Source organism: Oryctolagus cuniculus, chromosome 4 (assembly GCF_964237555.1).
Source record: "Oryctolagus cuniculus chromosome 4, mOryCun1.1, whole genome shotgun sequence".
NCBI classification, from domain to species: Eukaryota; Metazoa; Chordata; class Mammalia; order Lagomorpha; family Leporidae; genus Oryctolagus; species Oryctolagus cuniculus.
Window position 1 is genome coordinate 166,521,025 of NC_091435.1, and position 19,009 is coordinate 166,540,033.

At 37.2% G+C, this 19,009-nt stretch overlaps 1 protein-coding gene across 20 annotated transcripts in view; it reads left to right on the top strand.

Annotated features, from left to right (window-relative positions):
- The window catches only part of RBMS3 (RNA binding motif single stranded interacting protein 3), a 1,614,135-nt gene that overhangs the window by 1,520,002 nt on the left and 75,124 nt on the right, over positions 1 to 19,009 (top strand). The gene's annotated exons all lie outside the window — the stretch shown is intronic.

The window sequence follows — 19,009 nt, forward strand, 5'->3', positions numbered from 1 at the left end:
TGCGAATGGAATGGGAGAAGTACCAGGAGCTGGGAGGGTTGCGGGTGGGAGGGAAGTTATGGGGGAAAATCCATTGTAATCCATAAGCTGTACTTTGGAAATTTGTATTTATTAAATAAAAGTTAAAAAATTATAAAATAAATAAAAAAGAATACAAAAAGGACAAAATTATTAAGATCAAGTGTTCCCTGCCTATTTTTAAATGTTTTTGCCATTTAACATTTTTAGCTACTTATGAAGTTCTACTTTTAACCCTATACTAATGAAAGTGTATTAATTTGAAAATGCAGAAGTTTTATACTACAGAAACAATTCCAGTGAATTTCATTGACTTGCTCACAATTCACTAAGTGAATATATATATATGTATGTATGTATGGGTAGCAGAGTGAATATATATATATATATATATATATGTATGTATGTATGGGTAGCAGTCCATTCCTGTTGGGAGGTAAGATTAGTATTAGTTTACCAATGTATTGCATAAGGGACTGCATCATCTCCCATGAAATAAGAAATAAGAAATGGGCAATGCCAGAGAACGAATTTCTCATGGAAGGAACAAGGAAGGAAGCTTTTGTGGGGACGTGTGTTTCCAGCTGTCAGTGTGCAAGCAGACTGCACAGGCATGTGTCACCCAGGCTTAGTGCAAGGGTTGTGGCTTCGTTGCTACAGTTGCTAATCTGGGTTACAATTTCTGTGCACCATTCCTCTGTATTCTCATTCTAATTTCCTGTCTTTTAGTATCAACATCAAAATAAACAGATCTTTGTTGACTTCTCTCTCTGGGACAATTTTATTTTAATATTTGGGACTTCTTTATGGAAGAGACCTAGGGACTCCCTCCCAAAACTGCTTTCAGACACTTGGAATTCTGGATGGCTTCAGGCTCCATCTCTCTGTGAAGCAGAGTCCTGGCTGAACAATGCTTAGGTGGGTGCCTGACCCAACTGTGCCTGCTCCTTTAAGCCATGTAGATTGTCAACTGTTTTGACAGTTTCTTGATAAACTTCACTCTGATGATCTCCCAGCTTCTTCATACTCCCAGATTCTAAGGAAAGCAACTATGGAATAATTTGATTGATATAATATGATCTTGGATGGTAGAGCTGTAGACCACCTCAGGAAGGCCAGACATTCCATTATTGGCTTCGTTAGTTATTTCAACACACCTAGGAGAAAAATGCAAATGCTTCGCAACCTCTGGAGTTCTGAGTCATGGAAGAAGTCACACACAGTAGTAATAAGAAGCAAGATTTTCCTTGACCTGCTGAAAATCAGCCATACAAGGTTAAAATTAAATCATAACCCCAAAGGTGAATGAAACCAAAGATAATGCTGAACAATTTTAAAATTGCAGTGACTAGCAAATTTCTTCTGCTAAGCCTGTTAAGTGAAAATTTGAGAGGCTATTGTCACTTAGAGAAATTTAGAAATATAAATCAATAGGCAACCATGATTACTAGTCTTCACAATTTAGATGTTAGAAAGAATGTCAAATTAAACACTGCGTTTTGTTGTTTTCAAAGTAACAAATAATGAGTAAATAAAATATGTCTATCATTTTCTGAAATTCTTGCACACAACTAACATTATTCAAAAATATCTTTAAAAATATCATTTTACCTGATTGAGTTCATATTAACGTTGCTCACCAGGGTGGACTGAAGTCATCATTTTTTATGTGACTACAGTCATAGAATGTAAATTTTATTTGTGACTTGAAAAATGACTTTCAAGAAGTCCACTAATTAATGTACACTAAGAAATAAATACTTTAAAAATTACAGAAACATCTGAAGTTTCATTATTTTGAACTAAGTTTGAATTGCTTTTGTTTGGGGACACTGTAGAAATAATTTTTCAAAAAGAAAGCCTTATACTAAGATCATTAGATATTAATATTTATTAGATTTATTCTATGAAGAAACCATGGTATTATAAATTAGACTTTTTTACTTTTTAATTTTACAAAATAACCACTATATCCAGAATGCATAGCCTCTTAGAAGATGTGGGTTAGTGCTATTTCCTATTCTGTGGTCATACAAATAGAAGCTATTAATTGAAGGACTCTTTTTGTGGTACAGGCAAAACTGCCAGGAGGCATGATGTAGTAAAACGGGCTTACAGCTGGCATTGATCAGAGCTAATGGCTGAGCTGTGATTGACAGCGGAACTTGCAGCATATATAATTCTTGCTAACTCTTCTTCCAAGATGAGCCACCCATCTCTTGAGACTTCAGGGCTCCAGGCCTTCTAAAGGCAATTTCGACCCTAATAACTAAGATAATCATCAAGTCACTTTTAAACACAGTCCGGGATGTCTACATTTTATCCTTCGTTTTTAAAAACCATTTCCTGCTGAGATTCGATTCTTCAGCCTGGCACTTGGCAATCTCCGGCTGCTGCCTGGGGACCCATGGCTCCTGCTCCAGGCCTCCTGAACTTAAGTCCCCATGTGTATGAAGAGACACAGGACGTGGGTCTCGCCGGTGACCCCAGGAGTTGAGTCATAGCATCAGCCAAACTTTCAGAGTAAATGGAGATAGAAATTGATGCAGTGTCATCTGGCATGTTTACTCCCATGGAAATTTTAATCTTCTTGTTCCATTGCATTCCATCTTGTTTCATTAGGACTCACTAAAGTCAGTTAACCCAAAGTTCTTTCTCAGCAAGATATTGTAGGGAGTCAGCATTGGGGGAATGAATTAATGAACTGATATTCTTGATCCCAAACACTGTATAGAATCAAAATGTCTTTTAAAAAGTGTTTTAGACTCTTAACATTGTGGACAGTCCGCATACAGATTATAGTTTGAGTGGCTTCCTCCAATGTAATTCTTTCTACTGAAAATTTAGTTTTGTAAATTTAAACCAAGCCGATACAGATTTTTGAAAAGATTAACTTTTGTTCCTAAAAATAATTTAATATAATTTTGCCACAGAGCAGTTCAAGTTGATTTTCTATCCGTTTAAGAAATGGGTTACAGTCTCTTCATGGTTTTTCAAACTGCTGGATGAGAGAGTAGTGTGAACATTTCCTTCTGGGAACTTTATGCAAGCAAAATACATGATTGACTTATGCTTACTCCAGATAATTGCAGTGGTATGGAGTCAGCCAGATGTTTTCAGCTGGATCATGCCCACAGATGCAATTGCTTCATTGGTCGTTTATCTAGGGATTGCCTCAGTTGGCTAACATGGTGACATTTGAGGGTTTCAAATAAGCTTGCCTCTCTTTTGTTCCATACTTCCCACAGAGCATTTGTGAAAAGGGAGCTTAACTCCTGCACAAGAACTAGAAATGTATTCAGGGAAGTTATCAGGGCTGTTTGTCTTTCTTGCTCTTGGGTGTGCTCTTCAGTGAGGTCAGAAGAAGGGAACACAAGTGGCCACAGATGACAACGGAGCTCTCTCTGCAGCTGGCTGCTGAGCGTAGCCAGTCCCTTACAGATGAGCTAGCATACGGAGGTAGATGATAGAAAACATCTGTCGGAGTGGGGAGAATCGAAAACAACATGTCTTTGAAGATTGTCTTTTAATGATGGGAGGGGTGGTGGCGGTTCTGATTCCATAATGGGAGTGAAAGATGTAGTTGTTGGCGGGCAGATGGCGTCAGGCTAGCTCTTTGTGTGAAATAAAGCAAGTGTGTGTGTTGAAAACCTCTGATGCTAGTCAAACCTCCTGATTTTGCTGAACTCTCATTTCCTTACCTATCCCACATAAAATCTATAAGAAAAAACAGAAATGATAAAAGAACAAGGTGGTAGAGAAAATTAAAAGAAAAACTGGTTCCTAACAATTTCTCTTGGATCACTTTAATACATCAGTATAATTTTGGCTGGTGGCTGAGAGGTCAGAAAAAGTGTTTCTGCAATAAGTTGACTTTAATGTACTTACAGTCCCCCATTGTTTTGTACAGACATTTTGAAAGGTAATATAAAAATGGTATATTGTTGAGGCTGTGTGGTGATAAACACTTCAAATTTGAATATCAGATAGTAGACTTGAAGTCATTTGTTTCTCTTCAATGAGCAGAAAGAAAGAATAACAATATCTTAGAGAACTATTTTTGATAGAATGACATTAGCCTACTTTCTCATGCCATCTACCTTTGAAAATAAATGAAAAACAAATGAAATTAGCATTTATTTTTGTCTCACATAAATCATTTTTAGCTCATAGTTGCTGTAGAAAGAGGAATCTTTATAATAGATTAATCTCTTAGAAAGTGAATGATAAATAGTAGTGTGCAAAAAGTTCTAGATACATTAGTTCATGAACAAAGGGAGTTCAGTTGCCACTGCTGTGCCCCAAGCCACACTGCCCTGCTCTGGTGGAGAAATGGCCTCCGTTGAAGCAATTGTGCTACTTCTGCTACCATCTGGCCAGCAATATGAGTACTGTGTTCCTACTCATTCTGTATTCTCAACTGCCTTCCCCGTCTAATTCACTGCAGATCCTTCTGATTAGGCACAGGTCCGTATCTCACAGCAAGAGGGCCTAGGAAACAAGGAGATTTTTGTCTTGTTTTTGCCCTGTTTTCTTTCACCTTCTTTTTGTTTTAATTATTCAATTCTATTTCAATAATTTGAATTCTATATTAAAAAGACAGTGTTGACTTTGTGGGAAATTAATAATGTGTGGAGAAATTATTTAAAATAAGTGTCCACAGCTGTGGATGGCAAGGGTACCACACAGGATGTAAGTGGATAGGTCTGAATGAGAAATTTTAAAAGGAAGAGAGAGCAGATTGGGGCACATTCCTGAGCCACACTGGCAAGACTTGAATACAGGATTCTTATGGATGAGGAGCGAGAAGGAGTAGGGAAGGTGGCATGAATATTCCCATACCATCTCAACAATAAAGTGCAGGAGAAAGAGTATGCTCTGAGGACGAGAGGGAGAGAAAATATTTGGAATGAGACACGGTTGTTTTGTGATGCCTTGGATTCTAGATTTAGTGAGCAATGGGAAATCTGAGTGAGTGCAGGACAAAGACCAAGGCAAGAATGATTTCTTTTTACAAAATTTTAATTTAAAACTAATTGCATAACTTTTGATTAAGAACACCAAATCTTACCAAGTAGCAGATGTTTCACCCCTAATATTTATATTTGCAGCATATACATCAAGTTTACCGTAATATTTAGATGTTGTCTTTACTGAATCTCAGGGCATTGAGCGTTGTAGCTCCTGCCACTCGGCTATGCTAGCTCACAGATGATGAAGAGAATGAAGCTTTCAGTCCGAGGGTTGCCATCAAAAGATGTAATAGGCAAGGAATTTATTTATTTAGTAAAGGAGACTTTTATGGAAAAAAAGGAAGAAGCCCTTGGAAACAAATATCTGAGCTAAATACTTCTGGAAGTTGGTGATTATAACAAGGAGGCATATTAATGTCACTGAGATTATTTCAAGCTCTCTGGCCCTCAAGTAAGAAGTGAAAAAGGAATTAGCAAAATGATTAAGAATCAAACCAAGAATATCTTCAGAAATAACACACTACAACATTCTCTGACACAGAGCCCTAGCAGACGCAGAGAGCAGAGCAAAGCTGCTTCAACTCTACCTTGAATGCCAACCCCCACCCCCCAGGGACCCCATTGAACTACTGGTTTCCTTGGAGTGGAGTGAGCCTGAGGATCTTCACTAAGCTCCCAGCTAATACTGTCTTGGTTGGCTGATGACGTAGAAGTAAACTTAGGAGATACTCATTCTGTCTGGACATGCTGTAACTCAGAACTAGACTCCCAGACACATCAGTAAGGTGTATTCTGAGATCGACACACACTATCAACAAGAATACTGATGTCAGGAAAGTCAAGGAAGTAAATTAGCTCTGCCGTAGGGCTGCCTTTCACACTTGCATCCTTACATCTGGTTGACTTGCCAGCTATGACCAGGCAAATTTCGGAAAGTGCCTGAAAGGACAAAAGAAATACCCCAGAAATGTTCTCTGAGGGACCACAAAATAAAGTGCAAATTGTAGCAAACTGCAGGACAAGGCATGGCTGCTTTTTCTGCTAATAGCCTTGTGGTGCCTTGTGACACACTGAGGCAGTTCACACTATAAACAGTGGCCTTAAGATGATAATGGGCAGCTTTCTCTCCTGATAAGCCCTGTGGTTTGAGAAATGATTTCCTAGGTCCATTCACCAATGGGAGCCTGCAAGACCTTGAGACTCATTTGCAGCCATGTCTGTTGGCCAATTTCTCAGCAAAGAGAAGGTTCTAATGAGAAGTTTTCTGACAGCTCGTGGCCTCGAGTGCTAGTTAAAACAAAACAAACATTTTACCAGACAAAAGATGGGGACCATAAATATTCAACATCTGATGAGAACCTCATTTGTCTTATCATTTGGAAGCAGGAAGGCCTGCAATAGGCCAACATGCATTTGGCATGCATGTGGAAGTCTCTGTACATTGCAAATCCATGTGGAGGTGTTCAAAGAGACTGCTGACCAAGTGAGGGAAGCATTTCTGCTGTTATTCTATGGCAAGATTTCACAAGAATCCTGAACAGATTCTTAGCTATTAAAACCGTTCATGGCCTGCTAAAGCACTGATAAAAACAGTGTAGACTGGATTTGTGACAATGCATGTTGGTTGTGAGATGCAATGGAAATTTTTCTGCATTTAGTCTTGTATATGTGATTCTTCTACAGAGTGTAAATCATGCAGTAAATTCCTACATTAAAGTGTCTTTGGTAGTGTGGGGCTCTCAAGCTACCTAAATGATGAAAAGAAGATCAGAAGGCAGAGGTACAGAGAGAGATGGCAGCAACAGTGGGGCTGGGCCAGTGGGGCTGGGCCAGGCCAAAGCCTGGAGCCTGGAACTTCATTGGGGTCTCCCACCTGGGTGGCTGGGGCTCAAGGACTTGGGCCATCTTCCACTGCTTTCCCAGGCGATAAGCAGAGAGCTGGAGAGGAAGCAGAGCAGCCAGTTCTTGAACCTGGCACTCATATGGGATGTTGGCATTGCAGGAGGTGGCTTAACCCCCTGCACCGCAACACTAACCCCAGATAGATCTTTTTAAGTCCATATTTTTGTTCAGTCAAGAAAATGCTTCCTTTTCTTTTCTTTTTTTTTCAATTGAATCCTCTTGGTGAATTTGAGCACAGAGCTCTCATTCTTGTTTCCCTAAAAGTCACAAGAGCCCTGATGAGCTCTGTGTGCTGATCCAGGGCCATTCACTAGGAAGCACCATTATCCTGTTTCATGACTTCCAGGAAATTAAAAGGTAAGCATATAAAGAGTCCTGAATGATGCCTATGAACTTAGGTTATGAGCAAGGTGTGTGCAAAATGTGAAAAAAAGAGGAACACAAGTCATCAACAGCCTGGATCACATGGGAGACATTGCCTATATTAGCACTGGACAAGAGTTCTACATGCCACATTTGAACCTGTTGTAGGTGCCTAATGCTCCTGGTAAACACACCAAAGATGAGAGAGTAAGGTCAGTCAAAGAATGATGAGTTGTACTGTGTGGTGGATGAAGAGGCTTCGAGTGGATGTGCTGGGGAAATAAAACTAGAGGGGAAATTGGAAAGCATGCCATCTTTATGCTATGGGAACTAAGCTAACAGGGTACCCTAAACCTACCTCCAGTACGGGGTGGGTATCCAGGGTAACACCCACGTTGGGCATGGTAGCTCTCGTCTGGTTAACTGGATGGAGGGAAATGGTCACCTCTGTTGGTGCGACCAACCCCTTCTCCTCCAAGCTGAGGAACACCCAGGTATTAGCCCCCAGTGTGTTCAACACTCATCCACACCACAGTATGAACTGCACATAGGATCAGTGCAATCCTTCTTTGAGCATGGTTCCCTCTGTTATGGGCTGCTCTAGGTGACCAAAGAGCTCTGAGGGTGTGCAGCAGCACTCTTTGAATACCCAGAACCAGTTATACCTTGCCTCCTCTCACACAGTCACAGAGTTTTCTCAGCTCCAGGGCTCTCCATGTCAGGAGTGCCAGTGGGGCACTCCTCCCCACTAGCCGATCCTGTCCGCAAGGAGACTGATCTGAGTTCAGTGGGGAATACCGGTTTTTCTCTCTGCTACAATCTTTGGATCAAAAGTGTGCAAATTCCACCAGCCTCAGCTCTGCTCACTTCACAACTGTGCTGGGTGCACAGGAGAGTCCTGCAGGTAGCACTTCCCTTCCAGCACTTCCCTTCCACAAGGATGGTTCCACCTCCCCTCCTGTTGCCAGGTGGGTGCAGCTGGCATGGTGGAGACTATCTTCATTGGTTGCTCCTGAACTGCTGTGGTTGCCCGCACCAACTGGATGTGCTACACACAGAAACAAAAAGAAAGCCATCACCCATGAAAGAATGCAAAGACAGGAAATCTCCCAGTACAAGTACAGAAGAAATCCAAAGTAAATGATAGGAATATTCATGGAAGAATGGCAGGGCCAAGTTGTTCCTTATCAGTAGTCACCTTGTATGTAAATTGCCTCAACTCTCCAGTTAAAAGATGCAGACTTGCCAAATATAGTAAAAAACAAGACCCATCCATTTGCTGCCTACAAGAAACACACCTCATCAATAAAGCTACATGCAGACTGAAAGTAAAAGGATGGAAAAGGATTTTTCATGCTAATAGGGAAAAAAGGTACAGGAGTAGCCATCCTAATATCAGATAAAATGGACTTTAATACAAGCACTGTTAAAAGACAAAAAAAAAAGAACACTATGTAATGATTAAAGGATAAATGCTACACGAAGACATGATGGTAATAAATGTATATGCACCAATTCCAGGGCAACTAGCTATCTAAAAGAATTGTTAACAGATCTTAAGGGAGACATAGACTCTGGTACAATAGAAACAGGTAGACTCCAATGCCCCACTTTCATCAATGAATAGATCAATCAGCTAGAAAATCAACAAAGAAACAACAGAGCTAATTGACACTAGACCAAATGGACCTAGTGGACCTAATGGATATGTACAGAACTTTCACCCCACAGTGGAAGAATGAACATCCTACTAAGCAGTACATGGAACTTTATCTAGGATATACCATATACTAAGCCAAAAAACAAGTCTCAGCAAATTCAGAAAATCAAAATCATACCATGCACCTTCTCTGTGAACAATGGATTGAAGCTTGAAACCAACAACCTAAGAATTTCTAGAACATATGCAAACACATGGAGACTGAACAACACGCTCCTAAATGAACAGTGGGTTGTAAAAGAAATCAAAAGAGAAATAAAAAAAATTCTAGAAACAAATGAAGATAACAATACCTCATATCAAAACTTATAGGATAAAGCAAAACAGTGTTAAGAGGGAATTTTACATCAGTTACTGCCTACGTCAAGAAACTGGAAAGTCACCAAGTAAATGAGCTGTGAATGCATCTCAAGGACGTAGAAAAACAACAACAATCAAAACCCCAAATTAGTAAGCAGAAAAAAATGATTAAAATTAAGGAAGAAATAAACAAAATTGAAACAAAAAAGAACTATAGAAAAGATAATGAACAGCTGATTTTTTGAAAAAAAAAATACACACCATTGGCCCAAATAACAAAAAAAGTGGGGGAAGATCCAAATCAACAAAATCAGAGATGAAAAAGGAAATGTAACAACAGATATCACAGAAATCAAAAAGAATCCCCAGGAATTACTACAAAGAACTGCATGCCAACAAATCAGTAAACCTAGAAGAAACACATAGATTCCTGGACACATACAACCTACCAAAATTGAGCCATGAAGGCATAAAAATTTTAAACAGACCAATAACCAAGATGGAGATTAAATCAGTAATAAAGACCCTTCCAACAAAGAAAAGCCCAGATTCTGATGGCTTCACTGCTGAAATCTATCATCCATTTAAAGAACTAATTCCAATTCTCAAGCTATTCAAAATAATTTGAAGGGAGGGTATCCTTCCAAACTCCTTCTATGATACCTGCATCACCTTAATTCCTAAGCCAGAAAAGGATACAATAGAGAAAGAGAACTATAGATCAATATACCTGATGAACATAGATGAAAAAATCCTCAACAAAATACTAACCAATCAAATCCAGCAACACATGAGAAAAATCATTCACCCAGACCAAGTGGAATTTATCTCTGGTATGCAGGGATGTTGAAACATCTAAAAATCAATAAATGTGACAAACTACATTAACAAACCAAAAACTATATGATTATCTCAGTAGATGAAAAGAAAGCATTTGACAAAATTCAAAACCCTTGTAAAATTAAAACCTTAAGCAAATTGGGTATAGAAGGAACTTTGTCCACATAATTAAAGCAATTTGTAACAAACCCACAGCCAGGTATCCTACTGAATGAGGAAAAATTAGAGACATTCCCATTAAGATCCACAACCAAACAATGATGCCCACTCTCACCATTGCTATTCAGTGTAGTTCTAGAAGTTTTAGCCAGAGCCATAGGGCAAGAAAAAGAAATCAAAAGGATACAAATAGAGAAGGAAGAAGTCAAACTATCCCTATTTTTGATGACATGATTCACTACATAGGGAACCCAAAAAATTCCCTGAAAAGACTATTGGAACTCATAAAGGAGTTTGGTAAAGTATCAGGATATAAAATCAACACACAAAAATCAATAGCCTTTGTATACATAGACAATGCCATAGCTGAGAAAGAAGTTCTAAGGTCAATTACATTCACAATAGCTACAAAATCATTTAAATACCTTGGAAGAAATTTAACCAAGGACATCAAAGATCTCTACAATGAAAATTACAAAACATTAAAGAAGGAAATAGAAGAAGACATAAAAAATGGAAAAATCTTACATGTTCATGGATTGGAAGAATCAACATCTTCAAAATATCCATACTACCAAAAGTAATTTATAGATTTAATGTGATCCCAATCAGAATACTAACAACATTCTTCTCAGATCTTGAGAGTGAGTGGAAGGGGAGAGGGAGCGGGAGAGGGGAGGGTTGCGGGTGGGAGGGAAGTTATGGGGAGGAAAAGCCATTGTAATCCATAAGCTATTCTTTGGAAATTTATATTCATTAAATAAAAGTTAAAAAAAAGAAAAAAAACTTTAAATAGAGGGAAAAGCCAATGCATTAAATAAAATTAACTAGTGTAATTAAAAAAAAAAGAAAAAAAATGATGCTAAAATTCATATGGAGACACTAGAGATTCCAATAAGATAAAGCAATCTTAAACAATAAAAACAAAGCTGGAGGCATCATGATACAGACCTTAAGACCTACTACAGGGCAGTTATAATCAAAACAGCCTGGAACTGGCACAAAAACAGACATGCAACCCCTGGAGTTAAAGCAGTCTTTTCAACAAATGGTGCAGAGAAAACCTAAATCTATTATATGATACCATCAAATTACTAGAGAACATAAAGTAAACCCTAGAAGACATTGGCATAGGCGAAGATTTATTGGAAAAGAACCTGGAAGCACTGGCAATCAAAGCCCAAATTAATAAGTGGGATTACTTCAAACTTGGAAGCTTCTGCACTACAAAAAAACAGTCAACAAAGACAAGAGGCAACTGAAAGAATGCGAGAAAATATTTGCAAATTGTGCAACTGACAAAGGACTAACTTCCAGAATGTATAAAGAGTGCAAAGAACTCAACAACCACAAAACAGACAACTTAGTTAAAAAATGGGCAAAGGACCTGAACACATGTTTTTCAAGAGAGGAAATTCAAATGGCCAACAGACACATGAAAAGATGCTCAGGACTGCTAGCCATCAGGGAAATGCAAATCAAAACCACAATGAGGTTTCAACTCAACCCCATTAGAATGGCTCTTATACAGAAATCAACAAACAACAAATGCTGGCGAGGATGTGGGGAGAAGGGTACACTAATCCACTGTTGGTGGGAATATAAACTAGTACTCTGGAATACAGTATGGAGATATCTCAGAAAGCTGAATATAGACCTACCATATGACCCAGAGATTCCACCCCTGGGAATTTATCCAAAGGAAATGAAATCAGCATATGAAAGAGTGATCTGTACCACATGTTCATTTCAGCTCAATCTACAATAGCTAACATATGGATTCAACACAGATGTCCATCAAATGAAGACTGGATAAAGAAATTATGGTGTATATACACTATGGAATACTACACAGCAGTTTAAAAATTAAATCCTGTTGTTTGCAACAAAATGGATGCAGCTGGAAACAATTATGCTTAGAGAAATAAGCCAGTCCCCAAAATACATACATCGTATGTTCTCCCTGACTTATGGTCAGGGAATAATAGAGTACTCAAACTAATAGAGTATTTAAAATGTAATCTATAGTAGCGAAACTGACATTTTGAGATGCTATGATTTTGAAAAGTCCTTGCCTTGACTGTAGAAGAAGAATGTTTTTCTTGTTTGTTTCTTGTTTCTTATTTGTTCTGTTGTTCTTTTTTCCTTTGTACTAATCACTGAACTATCTACTTAGTGTAGGGTTAATATTATGAATATAACAAGTAACTGAAAATTGATCTCAAAAAATAAGAATGGGAAAGGAAGAAGGAAGAAGAAGGTGGAAGTATGGCTGGGATGGAGATAGGGTGTAAAGAATCATCAAACCTCTGTATATTAAATACAGGAAGTTATATTCCTTAAAGAAGAAAAAAATTTAAAAAAACTTATTCAGGTGCCAATTCCATTCAACAAACACAGTCCAGTGACTACAATATGAAAAGCATTGTGCAAAACAAGGGTAATTAGGAGGACAAATTTTAAAGTCATCAATTAATGGATTTGGCCAACTATGAAATGGACTTTAGAAACCATGCATCACTGTTTACAAATGATTTAAGTTAACATAATACTTTTCATGATCATGGATAAGTGAATTTGGGAGTTTACTAGGAAAAACAAAGCAACATGGGTCCAGATGATAATATAAAGCATTTATGAAGACTATTTAAGTAATAAAGTTGATACCTGCAAAAAAAAAAAATGAGAACTAGATTGCACTTCAGATTGTTTAACACAACATTCCTCATTTCCACACTTAGCACAAAAACAACGACAATCTATTCTACTTGTTTTTCAAAGTAATGCATGTATAGTTTTTTGGCTATTGTTCAGTTAGGTCTGAAGCTATTCTTTACATCACTAATATCATTTTCTATTATGCAATAGATTTGGTGGTTAGAGACCAGGGGTTTTCATTGTGTGGGAGTTGATGAAACAAATTCCGATTAACCCATTTGTGTACTGTTTTGAAACTATACAATACATCAATATGGGATGGCATATGCCACAAGAACCCTGAAGAGGGAAAAGAGAGGACGTAGGTTACACCATGAGTTTTCCATACAAATGGTCTAATTTCTTTCACATCATTTATACCACGCCACATGGATTTTGACACACTTGGTTATAGGTGGTAGGTATTTCCAGCTGACATCTAATCCTTGGTTATAGGATTGGAATCAGAGCTTGACAAGCATAAGTTCACCCTTTGTTGCTGAAACCATAGGAAACTTGATGAAGAGGCCCTTGATCTTACTATGTATGAACAGTTAAGATTTCCGTTGATTCAGCAACTATGATCTCCTAAAACAGAAATATGGAAGGGAAAGAACATAGAAACCCACCTGTATAATGAAATTCTTTTTATAATTTCCATAGTATCGATTCTTATAATAATGTGGACAAAATTCATGATCAAAATCCTAAGTGTTCTATCGCACATTCAATCAACAAAACCAGTCTCCCATTTCACCTATCAATAATGTGATATGTTTAAAAGTCACTTGGCTCCATTAGAATCCTAAAAAAGCTTGTAGAAACACCTGAAGCTACTATGAAACACATTTCTTTAGTTTTAGGCACAAAAGACTAAATGATTTTAAAATGCATTGTTGAGCATACTTATTATCTATATACCTCCTTTAGTAAGAAATACTTCAAAGTGACATGTTTACTTTCTAATCTCATTCAAATGACACTATTTTATTAAGAGGTACTTATCCAATAATTGAAATTGTATTCGCACTTGAATAGGCGTAATATAGACTTAAGATTCTAAGACTTGACTGTATTGTCTTTTAGTGTTACCATTAAATAAATAATAATTAAAGAAAAAAACCTCCAGTTAATGGTAACTGAATCAAAGCAACTTGAAATTAAGAATGTTTAAGAATAGAAAATAAAAATTATATTTTTATAACTAATAGATATTCTTCTGTTAGGCAAACCATGTATGTAACCATTCTATATTTAATATATTGCAATATCATAACACTAGGTACATAAGTACTGATATGTAGCTGTACAGTCCAGACAACATGCTGATTACATCTAATCCTGTTCAAATTTAGGAAATAGAAATTCAGTTCCTCAATTACAAAAACCAAAAATCTCTCTGGATGTAGCAAAATGGCTCTGGGCTGAGAACCATTGCTTTATGCACATATACCAATACATTTTATTTCATCATTTATATATATGTCATTAGTTGCACGTGTTACATAAAGTGAATTTCAGATCTTGTCCTTAAAGGTTTACTAGGTGAAGATATTATAAATGCATGTATATTTGAGTTGAATCATTGTTTTAAAACTGAACCATCACTTTTGAGAATAAGTTTTCTCAAACGTTTTGGAATGTTCCCTTTTAAAAAAAGTTTTCCTTATTTTTATTTTTATTTTTGAAAGAGGGAGAGAGAGAGAGAGAGAGAGAGAGAGAGAGAGAGAGAGAGAGATTTTCCATCTACTCCTAGTACAATCCCCAAATGCCCACTTCACTCAGGATGGCACCAGGCCAAAGCAGAAATTCAAAACTCAAAGATGGTCTCCCAAATGGGTGAAAGGCGCCCAAGTACTTGAGCCTGTAGCCAAGGTGCACATTAATAGGAACATGGAATCAGGATCCGAGCCATGACCTGCAACCAGGAACTCTGATAGGGGTTGCAATTGTCCCAAGCAACAGCATATCCACTGTGCCACACACCTGCCCCAGAGTGTTTCATTTTGAATAGTAACCTCAAAATAGCATTTCTAGATAGCTTTTGACTTAGAATTGATTTCTTTCATCATTCTTCCAGCAAAGATTCATATACCACATATTGTATGCCTTATTCTGTGGATAGCATTGTAGACATTAAATAGAGAACAAACCAAATATGAAGTCAACCCTTATACAATGAGTAATCTAAATAAAAATGTTGATAAATATTAATCATTTTAAATTAACTGAGCAATTAGTGGTACTGATATATATAAAATTCATTTACAAAGACTGTTTTGAGTATCCACTGAATTCAATTCCTATATATAAATGTTATTAATATTTTTAAACACAATATTTGCCTGCTTGGAAGGTACAGTATTGAAAGGTGTAGTTAAAGAAGCAAGGAAGGAATTATGAGCTAAAATGGAGTTCTAGGGAAATGTGGCTTCCAGCTTACCTGATAGTTCATCATTCTCCCATCCATCCAACATTTACCTCAGATCATTATAACATGATTCCAAAGCTGAGGGCTACCATGTTTGCCACAGCTATCTGGATTTCAAACATAATTTTTGAAAGTCAGATTGTCTCTCCATGTTGGTTTGGAAATTCTCAAGGTGGCTGAGGATTAGTGAATGTTTCTAATGGGACATTTCTTGCCCCATTTTTTTTTTCTATCCCCAACAGGACTCTAAGTGTGTGCATGTACACACACACACACTCATGAATACATCAAGTTCTTCTCATTGGAGCTCATGCTCTGGCATTAATGTGGGTTTTAAGGCAGTTAGACATGCTCTTAAAGAGAGAGAAGCTGCACATATTTTATCCAATTTGCCAATGGTCCTCTAGTTCCATTGGGAAATCAAAATATTGATGAACTCTTAAGAACTTACAATTTCTTTCAAATATTGGCAGAAGGTTAATGACCCAGATGCTTTCCTGGCCTTATGTCAACTATATTTACTCCACACATGATGGTCTTTGGAAACTTCACCCAAATAGCTGTTGGATTTATTTATTTCAGAACAAGAGCCGCCAGATTCTCTGTGTTCGGTGGGAGCAGCTTTGTTTTGCAGACGTAGGGGCTAGCATGGGCCAGACGTTTTTGTCAGCTGTTTGGTCATTGTGTTTTTCAGTGGAATTACAGCATGCTACAATACTTTTCTTTACAGCTTAAACATTGAGCAAACCCAGACATCCGAGGATGCTAAAATGAAAAATCTGTTTCCTTTTGCTGTGCTGTTTGCAAAGTGGACTCTGTCAGGCAGCACATTCTATACATTTCACATCAACGAAATTACCCTTAATGTGTTGGCAACATCTGTCACAATACACTCTTCAATCCATGACTTAAATGCATTGAGTAGGAATGGATTTGACAATGTATTTAATGAGGCACAATTATAGTTGCCTTTACAACCATAAGGTTTTTCCTTTCTTTTTCTTCCTTTTTTTGTCCAACACACTACAAAGGAGATTCTGTAATCTAGGATAAGCAAAGTGAGTGGTAAATACCACTCTTGCCTGTAGGTAACCAACACACAAGACTTGGAAAGTTCTTTGTCCCTTGTAATAAAATATCACCGGGAAAATTCATTTCTCCAAAGGGTTCCTGTCAATGACTTCCAGCTTCCTCATTAAATTTCTTCCACTCCCTTGAGATTAAAGGTTTTATATTCTAAATAATTTGTGGAAATGTTTTATTCATTGAACATTTTTACAGAGTCTGAACAAGGATGTATAGTCTTATATGTCCTCCTCTAAGAATCCTTATTTTATTTTCTCTTTGCAGTAAATGGTCTGCTTAGGAAAGGAATTTTTTACGTGGTTTCCCACACTGTTCCTAGTGCTGCTATTTGCATTTCCAAATTATGTCAGACATCTTCCCAGCCTTCTCTTTCATGGTCAGATTTTTGGTTAATACACAGAAGCAGCACTCATTCTGCGACTTCCAAAATCAAATGAGTCGCCCAATGCTGCTTTCCATGAAAATACAGTCTTTCTTAAATTAATTCCAAGTGCAAGTGTTCAGTCCTTCTGTTCTCAGGTATGAATTGTGAATGTTCTGTCACATGTTCACCTGCCTCATTTGCATATTGCCTCCCAACGATCAAAATCTACCTCACACACCCTGGTTAGTGGGCAAACTCCAGGTCATTGAGAAGAAAGCACCCTTACCAAACACCAGCGTATTTGAATGATCCTATCTGTGACTAGAACAGGCTGACTGTGGGGATTCCAAGACTGCGATAGTTTAACTTCGTGTTGGAAGGTCAGGAACAATTATTCTAGGATAGAATAAGTAAAGAACTGGAATCTTGCACAATCTGAGGTTTGAATGTTGTGAACGTGCCAGTTTGGGTTCAAAAAAAAAATGCTTTAAGGCTTCCATCTTAACTTGGAGGCTGTTTTATAATTTATCCTCTCCCCAGGTGATTTAAGAAAAACCTTAGTTCCTTAAGAGGAGCCTGAGGGGTTTACTTCTGGTCTGGCACACACAAAAATTCTTGAAATGAAGGCCAGTAAGCATTTTTAGAAAGGGAAAAATAAAGATGCTTTTGCATAAGAGATTCAGGCAGCAGGGAGAAAAAGTGACGTGGCAGAATTATAGTTATGTAATAGCTTACCTTATCATATATTTAGTTTAAGATGCATCCTGGTGAATGACAATTCACAGACGCATCAAGAAATTCAGAGAATACAAATGCGCTGCTATGTGTATTTACAAGCTACATACCTATACAACTACACAGATGTATCCCGACTGTTTCTAGCTCAAAACTCCAAATGTCACTGTTTATCAAGCATTTACAATTATCTGACCCAATTTCTATTATCTCTCAAAATTAATGTGGAGGAGCTCATTGGAGAGGCTGAATGGTATCTTGATCTCTTCACAGATGCACTCAGGAAGTTGGATATGGATGAAACCATGAGGTGTGGATCATCCTGTGCAAACAAACTTTAGGAAGCATTTGCCTGTGGGCCATTAATATGAGTGCTGAGATCTTGTCATCTACATGTATCTGTCCTGATTCTGTTTCTACAAAATATTCACATACATGAAAGAAAACATAGTATGGAAGATATTTTGGAGAAAGAATAACTGCTTAAGATACATAATCATTTTACAATCGGTTATTTCAATGGGTTGGTAGGTCATAAGCTGTTGCCTTTAGTATAATCTCTAAAATAAATCACTAGAATTATATAATCTCAAAGATTCCATCTAGCCAGAGCTTTTGAATTTTGTTTCTTTTTTTAAAAAAAATATTGTTCGCCTCTCCAAATTAGCTCATTAAAGGAGAGTAATAGAGGAAGAATGACAATATACATGGCCTGACTCCATCCTTCTCTAGGCATATGACACATTGTGTTTGGATGGAAGCTTTAAAAATGTCTATTATTTCCTGTATTTCCAACAGTCAAAATAAATCGAAGGATATATTCTAGAAGTATACCTTTCCTAACATCTGATTTAAAAATCTTAACAGGTTTGCTTCTTTTTTTGGAAGTTTTAATGTATCAAAGGACATAAACATTTAACCTGCTTTAATAGAGTTCAATATTCTCCTTTCTTGTATCAAAAATACAGAGAGGTAGAAAATAGTCAAAAGATTAGGAGGAAAAGACATGGGAAATAGTAACTTAGATTTCTAGATCATCAACATTAGATAGTAATATGTTCTTCAATGAAATCTTATCAGGAAACCCATCTAGACTTTCACTGTCCTCCTAGAAATAGATTGCATTTGCATGATTAAGAATTATCTATATGAATCATGGATGAAAGACATAAACTCAAGATTTCATTTAATATCATAAAATATAACAAATTCTCCATGAATGTTCTTATTGATGAGAAAAGTTTATATTTATAATAATAGTAGAGAGGGTATATATTGTATGGTTTCTTTTGATGCATTCTACATAAATTTTGGGAAATGTAGATGACAGATATTAGACATATCACAGATAAATCCTATCAAAGGAAAGGATGTTTTTAATGCCACATATTCAGATAAGCACAAACTGAGGTGGACTGACA